This window comes from Bos indicus, chromosome 20 (genome assembly GCF_029378745.1).
Source record: "Bos indicus isolate NIAB-ARS_2022 breed Sahiwal x Tharparkar chromosome 20, NIAB-ARS_B.indTharparkar_mat_pri_1.0, whole genome shotgun sequence".
NCBI classification, from domain to species: Eukaryota; Metazoa; Chordata; class Mammalia; order Artiodactyla; family Bovidae; genus Bos; species Bos indicus.
In genome coordinates, this window is record NC_091779.1 from 5,387,949 (window position 1) to 5,411,033 (window position 23,085).

General features: G+C 47.5%; 2 long non-coding RNA genes across 2 annotated transcripts; both read left to right on the forward strand.

Moving 5' to 3' along the window:
- The first annotated feature begins 3,080 nt into the window (after positions 1 to 3,080).
- On the forward strand, positions 3,081 to 5,064 carry LOC139178051 (uncharacterized). The gene is made up of 2 exons (XR_011562482.1): positions 3,081 to 3,220; positions 4,919 to 5,064. It is a non-coding gene; the product is annotated as an uncharacterized lncRNA (long non-coding RNA).
- Positions 5,065 to 17,408: 12,344 nt separating this feature from the next.
- LOC109575061 (uncharacterized) lies at positions 17,409 to 22,853 on the forward strand. Its single transcript, XR_002183180.2, has 3 exons — positions 17,409 to 18,076; positions 18,488 to 18,626; positions 19,430 to 22,853. It is a non-coding gene; the product is annotated as an uncharacterized lncRNA (long non-coding RNA).
- Positions 22,854 to 23,085: the final 232 nt, after the last annotated feature.

The window sequence follows — 23,085 nt, forward strand, 5'->3', positions numbered from 1 at the left end:
ACTGCGGTCAGAATCCCCTGTGCCCCACGTACTCACCCGCCTCCCCTGTCCCGTCCCCTGACCCAGGTGCCATTTTTGGTGCTGGGGATACAGCTGGGACAAATTAAAATTTCTGTCTTCATGAATCTGACATTTTAGTGGAGGACTTAAACAAGAAACCAACAAATGAATAACTCATAGAAAGTTCTAGTAATGATAACCTCTGTGCAGAGAGTATGTGGGAGTGGACAGGGGTTCCTTTTTAGACAGAATGGGTAGAAGAGGCCTCTGAGGAAATGTTGGTGGAGTAGGCCCTGCCCATGTGTGATGGCCACGGATCCCACTGGGAGCCCTGGGCTCAGAGACCCCTGCCGCTGAGAGGCCAGCCGGGCACCCTGACCTCTCACAATCAGGAGAAGGGTTAGGGCTGACATTCAGTTATTGAAGTCCTAACCCCTAGGACCACACCGTGACTGTATTTGGAGATAAGGTCTTTACAGAGGTAACTAGGCAAAAATGAAGTCTGATATGACTGATGTCCTTATAAAGAGAAGAAAGCAGGACAGAGACATGGAGGGAAGGCCATTCGAAGGCACATGGAGACCCTGGGCATCCACAAGAAGAAACCAGTGCTGCTGACACCTGGATCTGGGGCTTCTAGCCTCCAGAATTGTAATGAGATAAGTTTCTGTTGTTTAAGCTCCCTATTAGTGCTTGGTGTGAGAGCCCTAGCTGACTAAGACGGGAGGCAAGAAGACTGTCCTTCCATTGTCCCACCTGCCCACCCACTCAGTGGTGTTAGGGAGGGTGGTCTTACACTGCCCTAGGCAAGAACAGTTCTGACGCCATGTTGGATCTGTTTCTTTTCCTTTAACCTTTGTGTTCTGTTGCTTTAGCTACCAGTTAAGAATGTTGCCTATAATCTGAAGAATATAGGATAGCCCATTCTCAAGGGTCTGACCTTTAAAAGCATAACACTTTTCCATTCATGTAGTGATAAAATTTTCAGAACAGAGAACAACATTTGCGGGTTGGAGGTCTAGTAACATTGTGGCCAGACCTAGGCAGACAGTTGTAAGAACAAAGGATTCCGGCACCAAGAAGTTTGCCACAACCAAACTTGCCATGGCAAATAGATGGGGAAAAAGTGGAAACACTGGCAGACTTTATTTTATTCATTGGAAAGACTGATGCTGAAGCTGAAGCTCCAATATTTTGGCTACCTGATGTGAAGAGCTGACTCATTGGAAAAGACTATGATGCTGGGAAAGATTGAAGGTAGGAGGAGAAGGGGACGACAGAGGATGAGATGGTTGGATGGCATCACTGACTCAATGGACATGAATTTGAGCAAGCTCTGGGAGATGGTGAAGAACAGGGGAGGCTGGCGTGCTGCAGTCCAGGGGGTAGCGAAGAATCAGACACAGCTGAGCGACAATGACAACAAAATTTTTATGATGATCATCTATCTATAGCAAGTGAAACCTATTTTCCAACTGCTACTGTGAGAGAAGGATTCCTCTTAACATAAATTTTATTGGCTCAAAGGACCAAGTGTTTGGGTGAGCCCGGCACAATGCCTTCCCCCTCCACTTGGATGAGTCACAGCACTTTTATTTCATTAAGTGTTTGTCTTTACAACAAGCCTGGGATGAAGGTATTATTCTCACTTCATGGCAACGGAACTGGCCTAAGGATACATTCTGCTGACCAGTCAGCCTGCTCACAGCCTTGAACCCCACTGCAAGTCCTCTGGTGGGCTCAATTGGGTGCTTGGCTGTGGCACTAAGGTCACTGGGGTTGAGGTTGTGGCTGTGACTTTGTAAATAGGTCTCAAAATTCCTGGTCATCTTGTCTGTCCCTCTGCAGCCCCTTGGCCCTGAAACAGATTTTCTGTGTTATCTCCAGCTTTTTTTCCCCTACTTCTCTTCTAATTTACCTCTCTAGAGCGCAGACGAGGAGAAGGCAATGGCAAGCCACTCTAGTACTCTTGCCTAGAAAATCCCATGGATGGAGGAGCCTGGTGGGCTACAGTCCATGGGGTCACTACGAGTCAGTTGCGACTGAGCAACTTCACTTTCACTTTTCACTTTCATGCATTGGAGAAGGAAATGGCAACCCACTCCAGTGTTCTTGCCTGGATAATCCCAGGGATGGGGGAGCCTGGTGGGCTGCTGTCTATGGGGTCGCACAGAGTCGGACATGACTGAAGCGACTTAGCAGCAGCAGCAGCAGCAGAGCGCAACACATCTGGAAAATGAGGTTTAGAGGTTCAGTGATTTTTCAAGCAAGCAAGCTTCCTCCTAGCAGCAGAACCATCCTGAAACTCTGCTTTATATGCTGCTGGAGGATTGAGGGCCCCATGGTGACAGTCACTTAATGAAAGCTCTTACTGATTGTGTGTCCTATGTCTGGGACTTTTCATATATCATCTCATTTTGCTTAAAGGCTCTGACAAAGAGCCACGGAGGTGGATAGTGTTGTCACAGTTTTTCAGATGAGAAGACAGAGGTCTGGAGATGGGCGATGAAGTGGTGAAGGTCCCAAGGTCAGTGCATGGCAGAGAGCTGGGAGTCAGACTCACATCTGTCTAGGTTCAAAGCCTGTGTTGTTTTGTTTTGAGGCAAACATTGGACTACAATTCAGTTCAGGTTTATGGAAAAAATAACATTTATAATACCACAAGTGACCTTCATGTTTTAGCAGCAGGCTCAGTGCCTGGGGCATGATTTTTACAAACCCTGCTCTTCCTTTCCTCTTCCTTGTGAGGAGAAAAGCCCCTGTGCCCTGAACATTTACTTAGCTTTCACAGAAAGAAGCCAGAGGCAGGTGTGTTTCTGTAGCTCTCCTTTGAAATGGAGGGAGTGAGGAACAGAGATATTACTGAGGCTTGGGCTGAAATTTGAGGGCAAATAGAAATCTTAGAGAGGTGTTGATTTCCTTTGGACCTGAAGAAGTCTGTCAGAAGGATCCTAATTCCCAGAGCTCAGAGGAGCTTCCCAGAATGCATTGCAGGAGAGAAGGACAGATGCAAATGAGACAAGGCTGCATGGCCCTGATTCCACGGGAGGGGACAGCTACGTGTACAAACACTTTGTCTGCTGGAGAGTGCAGTGCAGAGGGGGATGGGGAGAGGACAAGAAGGAGGAGGAAGGGGAGGAGGAGGAGCCTCAGAAGGCCTGGATTCAGGCTCAGTTCTGCCACCAGCTACCTGCGTAACCTGGAGGAAGTTGCCTATCAGGTAGGCCCCAAAGTCTCAATCTCTAAAAAATGGTTGGGCACTAGACTATCTCATTGTTCCACTTAGGTCTAACAGAGATGAATTTGGCCAATACAGTGTGGAACTGTTTCCTAGGAACATGCCCTGAGCAGTAACAATGGGAAGAAATGATAAAAGTAGCTCAGACTTATTAAGCACTAGTGTGGGCTATGGAGAAGGCAATGGCAACCCACTCCATTACTCTTGCCTGGAGAATCCCAGGGATGGGGGAGCCTGGTGGGCTGCCGTCTGTGGGGTCGCACAGAGTTGGACACGACTCAAGCGACTTAGCAGCAGCAGCAGCAGCAGTGTGGGTTAAGCATCCTTAGAAACATTTTGTGTGGTTATATCACTTGCGTCTCTTAATAAATGTGAGAGCTGGATACTTTTATGTCTTCACACTCAGAGATGAGAAAACTGAGGCTCAGAGGCTAAGGGATTTGCTCAAGCCCCAGACCTAGAAAGCGGCAGATCTAGGATTCAAACCTGGCATGCCCTCTTATGTGCAGCTTCAAGTAGCAGCCATAGGCCTGGATGCAGGGCTGGACGCTGCCAGACCCCATCGACATGCTCTCATCCCAAGGTCCAGAAAACCAAAAGCTGACCTCCCCCAGCTGAGTGTCCCTGGCTCAGGGAGGCATTGCTGGGGTGTAACGGGATCTGTTTAGACAGGCCCCGGCAGTGGGAAACCTGAGCTGCTCCCAGACCTGTCCCTGAAAGGGGCTAGAGGACAGCTTGGGACGTGGACATTGGTTCACACGAACCCAGATCTTCTCTAGCAGGTTGAGTGGCTTTCAGCCCTTGTTAATAGCGTCATCTCAGATCAGTGCCGGGGAACCACTGGCCATGTGGGTCACTCTGGGGTGGGGAGGGGTGGCCCTTTGTCCCTTCGGTTGACACACTGCCTGCTTCAAGTTGGCAAGGCAGAAATTTCAGGCGGAAGGGCTGCCCGGGTGCAGGAGTTGGTTTCATACCTACATGTATATCACTTGCAAGCTTGAACCCCAGCCTGCCTGCACATTCCAGACCACGCTCCTGAAAGCAAACCTGATCAAATATTCATAGACACTGGTGGGTTGTCATCCTCATGAATCCCATGATCTGCATTTACTGCTTTAGCACTATTTTATTAGAGTGATTTTTCCTCCTTTGCTGTGTGCTGCATTTTCACTGCCCTCCAAAAAAAAAAAAGTCCAGCTTAGAAACATGTGGACAGCTCTGGTTTATCAAAATTGGGCTCAGGCCTCAACCTTGGAAAGAAAATCAATTTATGTATGTGGCATTGATTACAGTGATGGAACCACTTAAATATTTGTTTGTAGAGGTGCATGGCATGGAAGGAAAAATCTTCTAATCAAACACTTGATTTAGTCAAGATTTATCATGTGATACATATATGATGCAATACTCATATAACAACTCTATGAGCCAGACGATACTATCACCAGCTCCATTTTTCAGATGAGGAAACTGAGGCACAGGGAAGTCACTTGCCTAGGTCTCATACATTACAAAAGGCAATTTGCTGAGCCCAATTTGCACTCATTCAGAAAGTGAGGGATGACAATTCCTAGTTTATCAGGTTCCAGGGAAGATCAGATTCTGTAAGGGAGGAGCGATAAGTATATGGAATGTTCTTAATCCTTCTCTCCCTCTCTCCCTCATTGTCTTTCTTTTCAGTGTTGATCAGAGTCTCCACGATGTCAGGTCTAGCGCCAGATCCCGGAAGGACAGCCCCAAAAGCCGACAGCACCTTCATCCTTCCTGTCTCCCGAGAGACTGCCATTCTGCCGAGAGAGGGGCAATAAACCGCGACCTTCTCGTTGTCTCACTCTCCCTGGTGCCAAGGGGGCTTCAGTAGTTCCCCTCACATGGCTTCTGCTTCCCCCTTAGTTCTGGAGGGAGAGGTGATTCTTACTGGCAGGCAGAATCAGAGAATCTTTGCCATCTGTTACCGCTTCCTTAGCATTGTATGTGAGTAGAACTCTGACCCAGGCAGAGGCCAGGTTAATGGAAGGGTTTGCCCAAGGTTGCACAGGAAGTAAGCTAAGCCAGGATTTGGACAAGATCTATCTGACCCAAGCCCCATGATAAGAGTGGGTTGCCATTTCCTTCTCTAGAGGATCTTCCCGACCCAGGGATTGAACCCTGGTCTCCCGCATTGCAGGCAGACAGTTTACTGTCTGAGCCACCAGGGAAGTCCCATGATAAGACAGTGCATTTCAAACTCAGACCACAGTGATGGGTTCAAAGTCCCTCCCTACTTTGAGCCTAAATCCACAGCCTGTCATTGGCATCCAACAGCCTTCAACCTTGGATCCAGCCTTGCGTGCCACATTCCCCAAATCGAAGTCACTCCCTTCAACTTCACTCTGGCAAATGTTTGGCATCATGACTCAAGATGCCTAATTCCTTAAAATCTTCTGGTTGGAAAAGATACTGAGTTCCCCTCCCTTCCCTGGAACTCTTTCTTGATCCTTTTTGTCAAGGTCCCACTTTTAAGCCAGATACCTGAGGTTAAGTGAGTATCAACCTCAGATACTTAGCAGATGAGGGCTAACATGCAGTGGGACCTGCTCCTCCCCTGCAGTGGGCTCCTGCTCCTCCCCTGCAGTGGGCTCCTGCTCCTCCCCTGCAGTGGGCTCCTGCTCCTCCCCTGCAGTGGGCTCCTGCTCCTCCCCTGTAGTGGGCTCCCGCTCAGCCTTTCTGCTGGGCACACCCCATGCGGCATCATCTTTGAGTCAGCTGGAGTCCCTAGGTGGCAGGCAGACCTGCTGCTCCTCAGGCAAAGGTGTGCAGGCACCCACATGCATGGAGCACCTCCTAGACTCCAGGCTCAGTTCACGCACAGTGCTGCTCAGAACCCTCCCCTGTCTGTCCGAGGCAGGTCTTATCAGCCCCAGAGGAGACGCTGAGGCGCAGAGAGGGACTGTACTTAGAAGCCCAGAACTAAGTGAAAGCCGCTAATCTAGTGTCCCTGTGGTCAAGTTTTGAGTCCTAGTGGGAATGACTTACCCTGTGAACATCATGTGATTGGATTCAGTCTCTCATACATGCCGCTCACAGTATTTTAGGGCTCCAAGTATTTCAGTACATCTAAGTATTTCAGTTGGGTTGTGATCCCTAACTTTGTAATTTCTGGAATGTAATCATCATGTCATTTGTAAATGTCACGAATAGGATGCCATTGGGTTCAGAGTCCCAAAATCTCCACTAGAGATCTTCCCCGCTCCAACCTCTATAACCTCTAATTTTTGAGACTTGACTCCAAGAATCCAGCAAACACGCTCATCCCCCCAAACTTCCCAGTGTGTCCAAATGCCACATTTCATGAGACCACTGTGGTTGACATGGGTAGTTTTGAATCTATTTCTATTCTTTTGGTATTAACATTTTTATTTTCCCTTGGGGGAAGATGGTAGATTAAAATATTGCTTCTAATTCTTCATTCCTATAGGACAGGGTTATACATCATGTTGTTCAACTAATGGGTTTTCAGTGCTTCTCAATCAAATAGCTGGCATTTTATCCCCTCACGGCACTGTTATTGGGCTTGGTCAAGAGGCTCGTACTGGCCAGCGGGATATGGTGGACATGAAGTGAGCAGAGGGTCTCAGCGTGCTTGTGCGGTTTGGTCTGTATGCCTGTCATCCGAGATGAGAAAATCCACATCGGATGAGGAGCAAGTGGCGCAGACCCAACTCAACCTGGAGCCTGGAGCCTAGCCCAGGTGACCCCAGCAGGGGCACAATTTGTCCTCAGATGCACGAGCAAGAAAAAAAATGCCTGTTCATGTAAGCCACTGGCTTTGGTGGCTGTTAACCAGAATTAGCATAGTGATTGTCAGTTCCTACTGAGAAGCATTCCCCTTCCATCCTCAGTTGTTTGGATGGGGCTTGGCACCACCCAGCCGGGCCAGCATGGGCCCAGTGTGGTCAGTAGATGTCCCTGTGCTGGAGAGGCTCCATTTGCCACCCCTCTCATTCACTCTCCGCCCAGCTCCTGGTGCTCCAGGTCCAGGGGAGCTTTCTCCCCTGCAGTCCCCACTAGCTGACAACGAGGTTTTCTTTCCTCGCCCCTCAGGCCAACAGACAGTGTGAGATTTTCTCTGTGCTCCTCCCAGCTGACTCAACACCCCTATCAACTCCCTATCTCTCCCTCTCTCTCTCTCTCTTTTTTTGTTCTACCCAGTTTTTGTTTTGTTCAGTCACTCAGTCGTGTCTGACTCTTTGTGACCCCATGGACTGCAGCACGCCAGGCTTCCCTGTCCTTCACCATCTCTGGGAGCTTGCTCAAACTCATGTCCATTGAGTTGGTGATGCCATCCAACCATCTTGTCATCTGCCTCCCCCTTCTCCTTTTGCCTATAATCTTTCCACCAGAATCAGGGCCTTTTCCAATGAGTCAGCTCTTCGCATCAGGTGGCCAAAGTATTGGAGCCTCAGCATCAGTCCTTCCAATGAATAGTCAAGGTTGATTTCCTTTAAGATTGACTGGTTTGATCTCCTTGCAGTCAAAGGGACTCTCAAGAGTCTTCTGCACCACAGTTCGAAAGCTCCAATTCTTCAGCACTTAGTCTTCTTTATGATCCAACTCTCACATCCATACGTGACTACTGAAAAAGCCATAGCTTTGACCATACAGATCTTTGTTAGCAAAGGAATGTCTCTGCTTTTTAATACACATTCTAGGTTTGTCATAACTTTTCTTCCAAGGAACAAGCACCTTTTTAAATTTCATGGCTGGAGCCACCATCCATAGTGATTTTGGAGCCCAAGAAAATAAAGTGAGTCCCTGTTTCCAATTTTCCCCCATCTATTTGACATGAAGTGAGGGGACCAGATGCCATGATCTTAGCCTACCGGTTATGTGGAGGTTTCCTTGTCTTTTCGGAAGTCTGAGGTCTCCTGCAGTGTTCAGTAGATGTTCTGTGTGAATGGTTCCACTTGCAGGTGTATTTATTGATTTATTTGTAGGAGGAGCTGAACTCCACGTCCGACTTCTCTGCCATCTTGATTCCTCCCTCTCCCTCCCCTGCCTGTCAGCTCCCTAATTCATCCCATGTCTCCATAAACAGATTAAACAGTACTTTATATTCAGCATCTCCCCCACCCCCTAAATGGACCCTCTACTGGGACTTGGTCTTATCCAGTATGACACTTCTGATGCCCATGGGCAAGTTCCTTAATTTATTTTTCCCCCACTTGAAAAATTGAGGATTGTCCTGCTTTGCCCGTTCGAGGTTGTTGTGAGAAAGACATCGGATCACAGATGGACAGTGCCCAATCTTGTGCTTGACTCCTGGGGGTTGCAAGACAGGTCATCTCTCCCAGCCCATCTTGCTATGGCTGGCACTCGCTAAAGCATTAACAAATATTTGTAGTGTGAAAGCTCTATGGTAGATTTTCTTCCTTTGACCTTTTGATTATTTTCCTCTTGAAATAGCAGAATAAGGCCCCTAGTACCATGGCGACAGTCTCTATAGAAATCCATAGCTTGTTCTCAGCACACCCACGGATGCCAGTGGGAGGCTGGCATAGATTTGGACCAATGGAGAGAAGGGAGGTTTAGCCTTGTCCTGGTTACAAAGAACTTTTTTTTTTTTTTTTCCCTCTCTCAAATGGACCTTTCTGTCCCCAATTCAGCATCATCTAGGCTTCTCCTAATGTGGGCTAATTTTCCAGCGGCTCCTAGAAAGAGTGTATTTCCAGTCTCTCCTGGGACAGACGGAGGCGTTTTGAACAGGATAAAGCAAGTTTTGCTGGGGAATATTTGGAGCCTGCTGAGGAGTCAGGTGGCTCTGATTGCATTCCTGTCACGGGTTTTGAGTGTGTTTGCTTAGAACAGGTAATCCTTTTGGATGCTGTAATCTGAGGTTAGAAATAGACTTGTGTTGCTCCCAGAAAACCCTGTGGTTTTGGCCTTTTCTTTGGCAGGCTTGCTCTGGTCAAGGTTGGAAATATAGTCACTTAGGAATGGAGGTTCTTTATGAAACCAAGGAGAGTTTCTGTCCCTTTAAGAGGGTCCTTGAGGAGGGACAGTCAGAGAATCATAGAGATGAGGGCCAGATGGCCAGTAAACAGGATGGCAGTGAGTTACAGAGAGGACCAGCTGGGCCGTCTGCTTCAGTCACCTTGCAGTAGAGAAGCCTTCATTTGGTAGCTGCAGTCAGAAGATTTGAGTGAGAGCCGGGCAGCCTGGTCCAGGGATCTCAGGATGATCTGACTTGCCCCATCTTCTGCCTGAACTGGGTCTCAGAGTTCCAGACTGGGAGACAGTGGGAAGACAGCAGAAAAAGTACAGGCTATGGGGCCAGACGGGTCGGGGGTCAGATTCTAGCTGTGTTCCCTGGAGGGTGATGCAATCTGTCTGAGCCTCCACTTCCTCATCTGTGAAATGGGATGATAGCCCCAGCTCACAAATATGTTTTGAGATAAGTACCAGTGATGGATAGAGTATGCTGTGTCGGGTAAAGTGCGGGAAGTTTTAGCCCCCTCTCCTCTCCTCTGGAGAGCGTTGTTGTTGCTGCTTTTCAGTCACCAAGTCACGTCTGACTCTTTGGGACCCCACGGACTGCAAGCACACCAGGCTCCTCTGTCCTCTACTATCTCCCAGAGTTTGCTCAAAATCATGTCCACTGAGTCGGTGATGCTATCTAACCATCTCCTCCTCTGTCGTCCCCTTCTCCTTTTGCCTTCAATCTTTCCCAGCATCAGGGTCTTTTCCAATGAGTCAGCTCTTCGCATCAGGTGGCCAAAGTATTGGAGATTCAGCTTCAGCATTAGTCTTTCCAACGAGTATTCAGGGTTGATTTCCTTTAGGACTGATTAGTTAGATCTCCATGCAGTCCAAGGGACTCTCAAGAGTCGTCTCCAACACCACAATTCAAAAACATACTAATGACTGTTAACCAAGAGGGGCAAAAGGGAAAATCTTTCTCTGAGAGCCTGGAGTCTTGGCAATTTAAAAGTGAAATCCCAAAATATAGCTAAATACCTTACTCAGAATGCAAGTATTACTTAGGACTGACTGGTTTATCAGCTCCCTGTAAGAGAAAACCTCGATAATCATGACTTAAACAAGATAAAGAATTATTTTTCTCTCATGTGACACTGCAAAGAGTCAAGGCTTGGAATGGTGGCTCCCATGTCATCCCTTCTAGGGAGCCAAGGCTCCTTCCATCTTTTTGATCTGTTATCCTTAAAGTGTGGCTTCCCTCATCAAGATCATTCAGTTCAGTTCAGTTCAGTCACTCAGTCGTGTCCGACTCTTTGCACGCCAGGCCTCCCTGTCCATCACCAATTCCCGGAGTTCACTCAAACTCACGTTCATCGAGTCAGTGATGCCATCCAGCCATCTCATCCTCTGTCGTCCCTTTCTCCTCCTGCCCCCAATCCCTCCCAGCATCAGAGTCTTTTCCAATGAGTCAACTCTTCGCATGAAGTGGCCAAAGTACTGGAGTTTCAGCTTTAGCATCATTCCTTCCAAAGAAACCCCAGGGCTGATCTCCTTCAGAATGGACTGGTTGGATCTCCTTGCAGTCCAAGGGACTCTCAAGAGTCTTCTCCAACACCATAGTTCAAAAGCATCAATTTTTCAGCACTCAGCCTTCTTCACAGTCCAACTCTCACATCCATACATGACCACAGGAAAAACCATAGCCTTGACTAGACGGACCTTTGTTGGCAAAGTAATGTCTCTGCTTTTGAATATGCTATCTAGGTTGGTCATAACTTTCCTTCCAAGGAGTAAGCGTCTTTTAATTTCATGGCTGCAGTCACCATCTGCAGTGATTTTGGAGCCCCCCAAAATAAAGTCTGACACTGTTTCCACTGTTTCCCCATCTATTTCCCATGAAGTGATGGGACCAGATGCCATGATCTTTATTTTCTGAATGTTGAGCTTTAAGCCAAGTTTTTCACTCTCCACTTTCACTTTCATCAAGAGGCTTTTTAGTTCCTCTTCACTTTCTGCCATAAGGGTGGTATTATCTGCATATCTGAGGTTATTGATATTTCTCCCGGCAATCTTGATTCCAGCTTGTGTTTCTTCCAGTCTAGCGTTTCTCATGATGTACTCTGCATAGAAGTTAAATAAACAGGGTGACAATATACAGACTTGACGTACTCTTTTTCCTATTTGCAACCAGTCTGTTGTTTCATGTCCAGTTCTAACTGTTGCTTCCTGACCTGCATACATAGTCATAAATGTTGCCACAGCTCTAGTCATCGTGCCCACATTTCCAGGCACCAGCAAGGAGAGAGAGAAATACAAGAGAGTGTACTTCTCCAATGAATCAACATTTAAGAACAAAACAAAACAAAACAAAACAAAAAACCTCCCAGAACCTCTATCCAGTGATTTCCGCTTCTATCTTATCGCCTACCTCCCCACACAGGCACACAGCAAGGGAGGCTGGGAAAGTGTCCTGGGTAAGTAGATCCCCCCCAGTAGTATAGGGATTCTTTTTAGTAAAGAGAAAGGGTAGAATGTTGTCCCTGCCATAGCCAAAGCTTCTTCAGTTTCATTGGAAAGGTCTGCCTGGGCCAACACTGGAAGCAAAAGCAATTTACAAGAACCTGGTCCTCAGGTTGTCAGCAAAGGTTAGTTCCTGTCCCTTCCAACTTCCCGTTGTTCCATACCACTTCCATGTTAGAGAATCTGATACTAGCTTACATACAACTCCTAATGCTACATGGATTTTTTTTATGAATCAGAAACGTTCAGAGTCAGAAGCTCAGGTGAATTGCACACAGGTTCCATGCAGAGAATTTACTAAAACCCTAAGACTAACTGCCGAAATCAATAATTGATAATCGCATTATCTCATACCTTCCTACCTTATCAGCTGCATTACTTCTCTATCACTGTGTGACAGTGGCCCCCAAACAGCGACTTAGAAAACAACATGGGTGTATGATGTCACTGGTTCTGCGGGTCAGAAATCTGTACATTACTAAGTTGGGTCCTCTGGCTCAGGGCTTTGCACAAGGCTGAAACCGTTATACAGGAGGCTGCGGTCATCTCAAGCCTCAACTCAAGGCTGATCTTCCAAGTTCACTCATGCAGTTATTTTAGCTCCTCACTGGCTGTTGGCCAGAGCCTCTCTCAGTGTCTTGCCATGAGGGCTTCTCCGTAGGGTAGCTTACAATATGGCAGCTTGCTTCAGCAGAACAAGCAAGTGATAAAGCCAGAGACAGAGTGGGTACAAGAGGGAAGTCTTTTATAACCTAATCTGAGAGGTGACATCCCATGGCTATCTTATCCTGTTTGTTAGAAATCAGTCACTAGGTCCAGCCCCAACTACAGGGGTTTGAGGAGGGAGAGTTTCAGAAGCACAAATTGGTGGTCTGTTTCATCACTCACCTTCACTCTCAGGATTTCTGACACAGGAGTCTATTTCCGCCCATGAATGAACCCAGCTCCTTCCTACCACAAGGCCTCTGCATGTGCAGTTCTGTCTGCTTGGCAGCTCTTGTCTTCCTCCCTGCCTAGTTCTATTCATTTTTCAGAATTCCTCTCCAGCCTCATTCTTGCAGAGAAGCCATTCTTGACCTGCCTTCTCCCGTCACAGGAAGGAAGGGTGCTTGAAATATTACTCAACCCAGCTCTGAATATGTGTGCCTAACTGGCCAAGCTACTTTTATCAACTGTTATTTCCTTCATTCACTTGGAATGGGTAGGATTTTCAGTCTACAAACTCAGGTGTGGGATACATAGAAAATCTGTATTTCTTTATTATGCCTAGGTTCAGTTTCTATTTTGAGTCTCTGTTTAGCTGGGGTAGGTCTCAGCTCAATCACAGTCAAGGCATTCCCTCCACTCCCCAGCAATCACATCTATGCTTGGTGTGCACAGATGATGGGAGGAAGACCACTGGTCACTGATGTCACCTTCAGTGGCATTTATCTTTCAGTCACTGGTCAATGCGGGTCACCATGGAGTGGTCCCTTTTCTTGTTTGTGAGTTAACTCAGATCAGGTGACTCTGTGACCTCTGTGACATTCTAGGGCTCCCAAGACTCACTGTATCACTTCTTATGCCTCACAGGATTGTGGTAAACTCTGTGAGATGTCTAAATTCCCAATCACCTATGTGCCATGTGGACCCTGCTGCCCTTTGGGGCTTTCCTTCCTCCCTGGGGGTCCTCCTTCCCTTCTGCTCAGAGATCCCGTGGGTTCTTCCTCTGGGACTTTGTCTTTGTCCTCACACCCGGCCCGGGGAGCAGAGCACACAGGCCTCTTTAGGCAGGGCAGCGACTTTCTCATTCTCGCCCTCCCAGTCCTTTTCTGCACAGCCCAGGGGACATTTTTCTGGCCAGCAGGGAAGAGTGGAGCACTTTGCTCTGTGCATATCTTCCTCCAAATGTTTTTAACTAAGCCACGAGTTCCGTCCGACCTCCTGAGTATCTCCTCTTAAAAACCCAAAAGCAGACTCCTGACACCAGGTGATAAGTGACTCCAGAGGGCATGGAGGCCCAGAGGAGGCATCCCATCTGGGCCGTCCAGACGGGAGGGGTGGGCCTTCGAGGCCAGAGTTGAGCTGAAGAATGAGAGGAGTCGGATAAGCCAGAAGGGGCCGTACAGCAGGGAAGAGCCTGGTTAAAGGTGGGGCATGGAGATGGGCCTCTGAGTGGCTGCCACCTGTTTGGACAGAGGAGAGTGCAGGCTGTGCCTTGGGGAGCAGCTATAGATAAGGCTGGAGAAGCGAGCAGGGATCTGGTAACAAAAGGTCTTGGATGTCAGGTCTAGACATTTGGATTTTTTCTTCAGAAAATGGAGATCCATGGGAGGACTTTTAAGCATGTGGTGAGGTGGCCGGCTTTGTGATTTAGAGTGTTCTCTCTGAGCCAGGGGGAGGATGGGCTGGAGTCACAGGAGCAGGGAGGGACCTGGCGCAGCCACCTTGACAAGGAAAGAGAGGGCTGCAGTGCAGAGACTGGTGAGCAGGGGACCGGTTCCCTGGGGCCTGGAGGCCAGGGCCACCCAGACTTGGTAAATGAGGGGAGGTGGGGACATAGAGAGCCACGAGCTCAGCATGACTCCACAAGCTCCGATGGCGCCTTTTACCGAGCTGGCAAGACAGGGACCCCAAGAGAAAGTCTGGAGAGGGGGTGAGAGTGAGTTTGGATTAAGTCCAGTTTGGAGTTAGGATTCTGTGAATTAGGATGCTTCTCAGCAGAAATCTCTAGAGCAGAAAAGCTCATGTCAGTCTGTCTTCACCTGCGCCTCTTCCTAGGATCACATGGAAGGTGTCTTGTTTTAGTTAAAGCCCTTCCTTTATAAAATGACTAAATTAACGCATTATTGACTTATTCCAACTGTTAGAGCTCTTACTCTATTAAGGTACCATCAAAGAAAAGAGAACCAAAGATAAAAATGTTAGAGTTTATAATCTAACATGGAGAACAGATCATTTTTAATATTACAGTACAAAATAAGTGCCACAAGGAAAGCTGTTCAGTATACTGTGATAAACCATCATAGAAAAGCATATGAAAAGGAATGTATATATATATGTGTATAAGTGAATCACTTTGCCATACAGTAGAAACACAACATTGAAAATCAGCTATACTTCAATACAATAAAATGCAAAAAAAAAGTATATCAGAGAGGCAGCCTTGGAACTCCAATAGTTTCTTGTAGTTGCTAGGGACCATGGTCAACTAGGATGTTTCAGCAGCAGCTGACTGTAAAATGCACTGTGGCCCAAATAAATTAAAAAAAACTAGGATTCACCAAAGAAGAGTACTCCGGGGCTGCTTTCTGGGGCTCGGGCATCCCTGCAGGGACCCCGGGGCCTGCCTGCTTGCTTCTCCACCATCCTCTGCACTTCAGGTCTTTGTACCCATTTCTCCTGGTCGCACATGCGTGCTGCATCCTCAGCTCTACCGTTTCAGTGAAATAGACCAATTTTCCCAGGAAATATGACATTTTCCTGGTTCCATCAGTGTATTGACATTGGCACTTGAAAGGACATTTGTCATCCCCGGGTGGACAAAGTGTGGTGTGTTCAGCAGCATTTTAGTAGGACTGTAAAACATTTGGGAGGTGATGGGGATATGAGGAGAGAGTTTAGCCTTTGAAGCCAAACAAACCTGCATCCTGGTCTTTCTGCAAGTGCTTAGTAGGGGTAGGTTACTTCCTCTCTCTGAATGTCTCTTTTAGCATCTCTAAAATGAAGAGAGTCGGGGACTGGAGACTGTGAGTGTTTGAGGAGATGACTTTTGTGAAGTGCCTGGTGCTCTTCCTGGCTCACAGGGGCTCTTTTCTTTGCTATCTCAGCATGCCTTCCCTCCCACCCACCTGCTCTGTACACTGAGAAGTTGCTGTTCTATCCAACAATCCATCCCCCGACACCCACACCAGGACCAAGTTCAATCCCGTGAAATGAACTGATCGTGGTAGAATTTCATGCAGATGCTGAGGGAGAGAGTTAGGGGAGGGATTTGAGGTGGCAAGGGTAGGCAAAATACAGGTTGCTTGGCTAATATATGTACCAAATGTATGTACATATTATTTAAAAAAAAAAAATCTGTTCACAGAGACTATTCCAATGAATAGAGTCATGATTGGGAAGCAAGAGAATGTCTTTGGTCTTCCCTGGTGCCTCAGATGGTAAAGACTATGAAACATACCCCAGCAGCTGTGTGCAGTTGAGAAAGATCCCTGCAGTGCAGGAGACCTGAATTTGATCCCTGGGTCAGGAAGATCCCCTTGAGAAGGAAATGGCAACACATTCCAGTATTCTTGCCTGGAGAATTTCACGGACAGAGGAGCTTGGCAGGCTACAGTCCATGGGGTTGCAAAGACTGAGACTAATACTTTCACTTCTTTTTTGCCCCCCCTCCCAGGATGATTTAACTAAAAAAAGTCTTAAAAACCACCTGTGTCATGTTAGGGTTCAAGCTACCAGAAATAGAACCTCCCCCGCTGTCAGATGCCTCTGTTCTGCTCATTCACCTGGCAAAGCTGTGAGTGAGTATGGAGCCTTCTTGCAGGGGGAGCAGGGCTGCCTGGCATGCCTGATGGGTCACTGCAGCCTGCCCTGGCCCCCTGCATGCAAGGTGCCACTGTCTTTAGACATTTGTATTTTCCTTTGTGTGGAAAGGTAATTATGGCCTCCATACCCTGTGGCTGTTACCATTTTGCATGGCCCTGAATAGAGGCAGAAATCTTTCATAAAATTCTTTTTTTTCAGGGAAATTGTTGGGGGATGGGGTTGTGGTGGGGATTTGAGTCTGTTTTCGAAGCAAGGCTGGTGCAAGTGCAGCAACCTTTCAGGATTTGCAAAATGCTTAATGTGCGCCATCAATTACTGCCGAATGTGGCTGTCATGCAAAGTAGCTTAATTGGCCCACAGGTGGGTTGAATTTGAAACCCTTGGATTGTACCAATGCAAGAGAGAGGAAAACAGATTTGACAGATCCAGGCTGGGGCTCTTTCGTTTACAAACAGAGGAAAAACATCTGAGGACAGAATGGGCCTTAAATGGAAAATGGTCAGGTCATAGAAGGACAGATCGACGGATGGATGCTGGCTGAGAGGGACCAAGGAAAAATGCAGACGTCAGGAGTTTGGGATTGTATATTTAAAAAAATGTAACCATGGCCATATGGGAGATATTCCAGACAGATGCTATATACTGAGACGTCCAGGGATTGAAGACGACAATTCACTCTAAAGAGTTAGTCCATGGTGTAACTAAGACAGAGCTGGCTGTAGACATCATCAGTTGAGTTGTGTCACCAAGGGAAAATATTTACTCATGGAGTCTAGAGTTAGGTTCAGTAATCAGATTCCCAACTTTGAGCTGCCACCCTCAGGAAACCAGATAACCTTGGTAAACTGCTTCTTTGGACCTCAGTTTCCTCATCTACAAAATGAATGCCTGTCACGGACAGCATGGAATGCTGTAAAAGACATGCCTGACATACAATTAGAGCTTGGTCCATGGTTGCAATTATATTTTCACGTATCATTTTTTTCAGCACTCTGTAACTGCAGCTGATCATATCCTCTGTGCCCAGTCTGTCCTGGGAGCTAAGGATATAGGCTTGTTTATTTCATAAGCATTTGCTGAACAGCTACCACGTGCCAGGGCTTCCCTGGTGGCTCAGCAGTAAAGAATCTGCCTGAAGTGCAGGAGACCTGGGTTCGATCCCTGGGTTGGGAAGATCCTCTGGAGAAGGGAATGGCTACCCACTCCAGTATTCTTGCCTGGAGAATCCCATGGACAGGGGAGCCTGGCGGGCTGCAGTCCATGGGGTCACAGAGTCGAACACAACTGAGTAACTAACACTTTCACTTTCATTTACCATGTGCCTGGCAGACACTGCTGAGCCCTGAAAACGGACTTGGGTGGAAACAGACAAGACCCCTACCTACAAGGTGGCTCAAGGCGGGGGAGGCAGACAGACATTCAAATAACAAAAATACCTGCCATGGAGAGGTCCTTGCTGAATGCCAGAACTTCATGGGGCTGCCGTCCAGTGGACTCATCACCGGGGTTATCAGCCCCTTTTGCAGATGAGAAAACTGAAGTTCAGAAATGTGAAGAAACTTGTCTAGGTCCCCACACCTAGTGACTGGCAGAGCCTCAACTATCATAGAACACAGACCAGCCTGACTCCGAAGTGTGGGATCTTTCTCAACCGCACACAGCTGCTGGGGTACGTTTCAAGTTTCTGGGTGAAGACACCAGGCCAAGGCAGAGTCGAGAAGACGCATGGACACCAGAGGCATACAGCTTTCAGAGGTTCCGGTCTGGGCAGGATGTAATTTGCAGGCTACGGAAGAGGATTTGAGAGGAGTACGCTCCTCTGGGCCGTGAGGGGTACTGGATGTGTCTTGGTTTGTGTATGTGTGTCTGTGACCATACACGTGTGTCTCTGTTTCTGTGTGTGAATGTGTGCATGTACCTCTTGTGTTTGCGTGAGGAGGGGAGGCAGACATGTTTGTATGTAAGTGTATGTGTATTTGCATGTCTCTGTGTGACTGTGTATCTCTGACTGTGTCTGTATTTAAGCGTGTGTGTGTGTGTTTGAGTGACAGTGTGTGTCTGAGTTGGGGGTGTGTGGATAGATGTGTGCCTGTGCATATGCATTTGTGTGCATCTCTCGACTGGCACGCGTGTCTTTGGAGACGTGTCTGTGTGTGCGAATGCCTCTGTGGGTGTGTGTGGGGTGAGCTGCCCCCCTGCCCCTCCGCAGGTGTTTCTGTGGAGCTAATTGAACTTGTCCTTCAGAACCAGGGAAACGACAGCGTCGGTGCCTTTAGCCTTATCTCCCAGCCTGCCGTTCTGTCAGAGGAAATTAGATTTGCTTGGCACAACCTGCTCCTTGTGAGGTCATTTTGGCTGCGGTCTGCACGTTCTGCTCTCCTAGGTATTTGTCTTTTGATTGCTTGATGAATACGTCCCAGCCAATGTCGAGATTAAGAGAACATGAGTTTCGGGGGTGGGGGGCAGTGGTTTAAAATAAGAATCATCCAAGGGTGTAACGTTAGCTGTCTGTCTTCTTTGCTGTGGACTTGGAAGCCATGGTAAAGAAGATAGAGCTTTGGCTTTGGAATGGTAATGTTCAAGTCTCCTGTTGGCCCCTTACTTAAAAGCTGTGTGACCTTGGGGAGGACACTGTACCTTGCCAGGCCCAGGGTTTTTTACATGCTAAATTCAGAAGTTCTTTGGAGGAGCCAATATAATAAAAGATGAAAATGTTCTCAGAAATCCACAAAGTCCTTAAATTCTCTCATATCAAGGCTAAGAGGCTGAGCGGGAAGTCTCCAGGCTCAGAGGTCAGGAAGGTGTATGTTTGGATCCTGGCTCTATTCTTTTCCTAACACAGGAACTTCAGCAAGTTGTGATGCCTCCCTGAGCTTCAGATTGCTTCTCTGTTAAACAGGATATTATTTATAAAGGCATTTAGCTCACTGTTAGCCACTGTGAGGGGCCCCCAAACGAGAGCTGTTACTATTTTGGCTGATACAACAAGGTGATGGGAATATGAATATCTTCCCACTTTCAAACTGTCTGTGAATGTAAGCAAGACACAGCCTCTGGGAGCGAGGGGGGAACCGACAATGTGATTTAGGTGATTTACTATTATTTGTTTTTATGACTTCAAGACGCAGCGTCAGCAGAGTGTTCTTGGCATCGCCATTTCTGACCAGCAATTTGTGTTTCCTCTAGAACTCAGAGGCTGTTCTAATTGCAGAAAGGAGCTGAGAACGAGGTGGCCTCCATCCCAGAGTGGTCTAGACCAACAGCTGGGGGCCAGCTTCCCCACATCTCCAGCCACATCCCTTCTACAGGATTCCCTCACTCCAGCAAGGCTTCACCTCCTGCCCGTTGCCTTGGAACATGCTGTTCCCTCCCTGGGAATAGCCCTTACCACCACCCTACCCCCAGATTGTCTGGGCTGGGCTCCAGGTGCCTCTGTTCAGGCTAAGACAGATGTCCCTGCCCCATGTCCGCAGCCTACCCTGGATTCACCACACCATGTGTGATGCCCAGGGCATTTCAATGGTCTGCTCTGTGTCTGGCTCTCTCCCAGCCAGTGCCCTCCAGGAGGGCAGGGACAGGGAACGACAAGGCCCTCAGTGGATGTTTGCAGAGTGAACCCATGGAGATCAGCTGTTTTCTCTGATTTTCTGTCCCTGCCCCCTTAGATGCAATGCCTTCAGATATCAATCTATTCATCCAGACTCGCTTCTGACAACCATTTTGCTCAAAAACAGAGATCTTGGAGAGACTTACCCTGTCAATTTGGTTTGGTTTAGAAGCAGGTGTATGTCTGCTGGACTGCTGGTCTTTAATAAGAGTGCCACGCAGGCCAGAGGACAAAAGTTTCCCAAGCGCCTGGCCAGCTTTCTCCAGTGTTTTAGGGCTAGCGTGGGGGTTTGTCATAAGGACCGTGGTCATCCATGTAGACCTGTGACGTCAGCTTTGGAGAGTGGTTGGGGACCTAGGTTCTGGAGGTGGACTACTCAGTTTCCAGCCTCAGAGACACTGAACCTCTTTGTACCTCGGTTTCCTCATCTGTACATTATCTGCCTGACTGAGGTCTGGTCAACATTAAAGGAGCTCATCCAAGTAAAGCCCTTGACCCAGCGTCTGGTGTAAAGTGAGTGCTCAGTGGAGGTGAGCTAGCGTCTCTTAGCACTGCACCTGTAACCGATGGAAACGCCAGCCCAGGCCTCCGCTGTGACTGTAACAGAGGCCGCACAGCTGCAGTGAGACAGCGACATCCCTTCTGCCAGAGCTGAGCTCCGGGAATTAGACGTTGGAGTTACTCCTTAATTCAGATGAGTTTTTGTGAACAGGAAGACATCATTCAAGAAGAGATATGAGACCTGTCTGTACCTGATGCGGTGTGAGCCTTTCTCTTCCTCAATGGGTGCCTGGTTATGTGAGTTGGTTGCCTTGGTGGTTGGGTCACCTGATGGCATACAGCAGCGGTCAGCAAACAACAGTTCTCAGGCCAAATCAGGCTAAATAAAGCTTTACTGAAACACAGTCACGACCATTCCCTTACATAATGCCTATGAGTGTTTTGCACCATAATGGCAGAGTTCAGTAGTTGTAACCGAGACCACAGGGCTTGCACAATCTACAATAGTTTCTGTCTGGTCCTTTACAGAGAAGTTTCCCTGGTGTTAGACTGAAGTAGGATTAAAGCTGATTAAACTCAACCAGAACACTGGGCACCATCCCATCTCTCGCTCTCCCTCAAGCCCTGGCATCAGGCTGGTCACCAAGACCAGATTATTTTGCCCCACACTGTCTCATACATTTGGTCCCCCATCTCTTCCACAAAAGCCACAGCCTTCGTTCAGCCCTTTCCCCACCCCTCTTGACTATCACACACGAGGGCCACCACCAGCCCATAAGGTGTCTGGGTGAATTAGATAAGGATATCTTCTGTGGGTCGATGCAGCTCCACCACTCGTCGCTGGGCAGCAGGGGTGCCTCTTGGCTGGAAAGCCCCCACCTAACACAATTGATTATACTGGATCAACTGTAGCTCTTACACCTCTTGGTTCCGTCTGTTGATTATAGTGTCTTCTGGCGTCCCTGTCCAGGCAGTCCTCCACACCAGAGCTAGAGTGATCCTTGTAACCAACTTGACCACTTCATGGCTTCCCCTGGCCCCCAGGACAGAGCCTATGAACATGATATTCAAGGCCCTTCGTGGTTTGGTCTTGGCTAGTCTCCCTGTCCCATGGCTCAAAACCTGCTCAGTCCACATCACATCTGAGCCCCGTCATGCAATTTGAGCCCCCACCCCCACCGCCACTCGCCATGAGACCTAGATTTCCACACTTGCTAATATTTGGGGGATCAGCACAGTCTTGTCCTTAGTGAAATACTCTGCTTTTCCTCTTACCCATCCAGAAAATTCCTAGTCATCCTTCAAATCCACTGCAAGCATCTTCTCCCTGTTTCACCCTCCCCAGTTCTCCCAAGCAGACTTGGACCCTCCTTCTGCAGTTCGATTCAACCATGGTCCATAGCCCATCAGTGGGTCAGGTTAGCAGGATAGTGGACCTTGATGAATGCTTCTTGAAAGATGAATTAGGGTGAAAACACATAAGTGCATCATCTTTGTCAGGTGTGGGTATAACACAGTATGAACAGCACAAGCCATGGAGCTGGACTGCCTACGCGCAAATCCAGCTCTGCAATTGATTAGCAATGGCCTTGGGCAAGGGACTTCACCTTTCTGTGTCTCAATTCCCTCATTTGGAAAACAATGATAATGATAGCACTTCCTTTATGGCCTACCATGAACATTAAATCAGTATATTACTTAATATATGTTTGTATATTATGTATAAATATATTTGTGTGTTTGCACAACTATACCTTGGAGATATAGCACATTTGGTTCCAGATCAATGCAATAAAGCAAATATTGTAACAAATCAAGTCACACAACTTTTTTGGTGTCCTGGTGCATATAAATTATGTTTACACTATAGTCTATTAAGTATGCAATAGCATTATTTCTAAGAAAACAATGTACATACCTTAATTAAAAAACTACTATTGCAAAAATGGCACCCAGACTTGCTCAACACAAAGTTGCCACGAACTTTCAATTTATGAAAAACATAATATCTGTGAAGTGCAATAAAGCAAAGGAAAGGCCTTATGGGCTTACCTGGTGGCTCAGTAGTAAAGACTCTGCCTGCAGTGCAGGAGATGTGGACTAAATCCCTGGGTGGGGAGGATCTGCTGAAGGAGGAAATGGCAACCCACTCCAGTATTCTTGGCTGGAAAGTCCCATGGACAGGGGAGCCTGGCAGGCTACATTCCATGCGGTGTCAGAGTTGGACATGACTTAGCAACTGAACACGTACACACGGACACGTATATATTATATATACATATATATATATGGTGCTAAGTCCCTTCAGTTTTGTCTGAGTCTTTTCGATCTTAGGGACTATAGCCCACCAGGCTCCTCTGTCCATGGGACTTTCCAGCCAAGAATACTAGAGTGAGTTGCCATTCCCTTCTCCAGTAGATCTTCCCGACCCAGAGACCAAATCCTCATCTCTTATGTCTCCTGTGTCGGCAGGCAGGTTCTTTACCACTAGTGCCACCTGGGAAGCTCAATATAGATATAATATAGATATAGACGTAAATAGAGATCTACTATATTATCTGCTTAGAAAGATCCCTGGCCACACATGGAATGCTATAAACATGTTAGCTAGTGTGTGTGTGCATGTGTATGACCGTGGTTTATGATGAGCCTTATCTGAAAGCCTATGCTCTGGCTGAATCTATTTTGATCCTTATTAAAGCAATTATTTGATTATATTAAATTTTTTGGTATT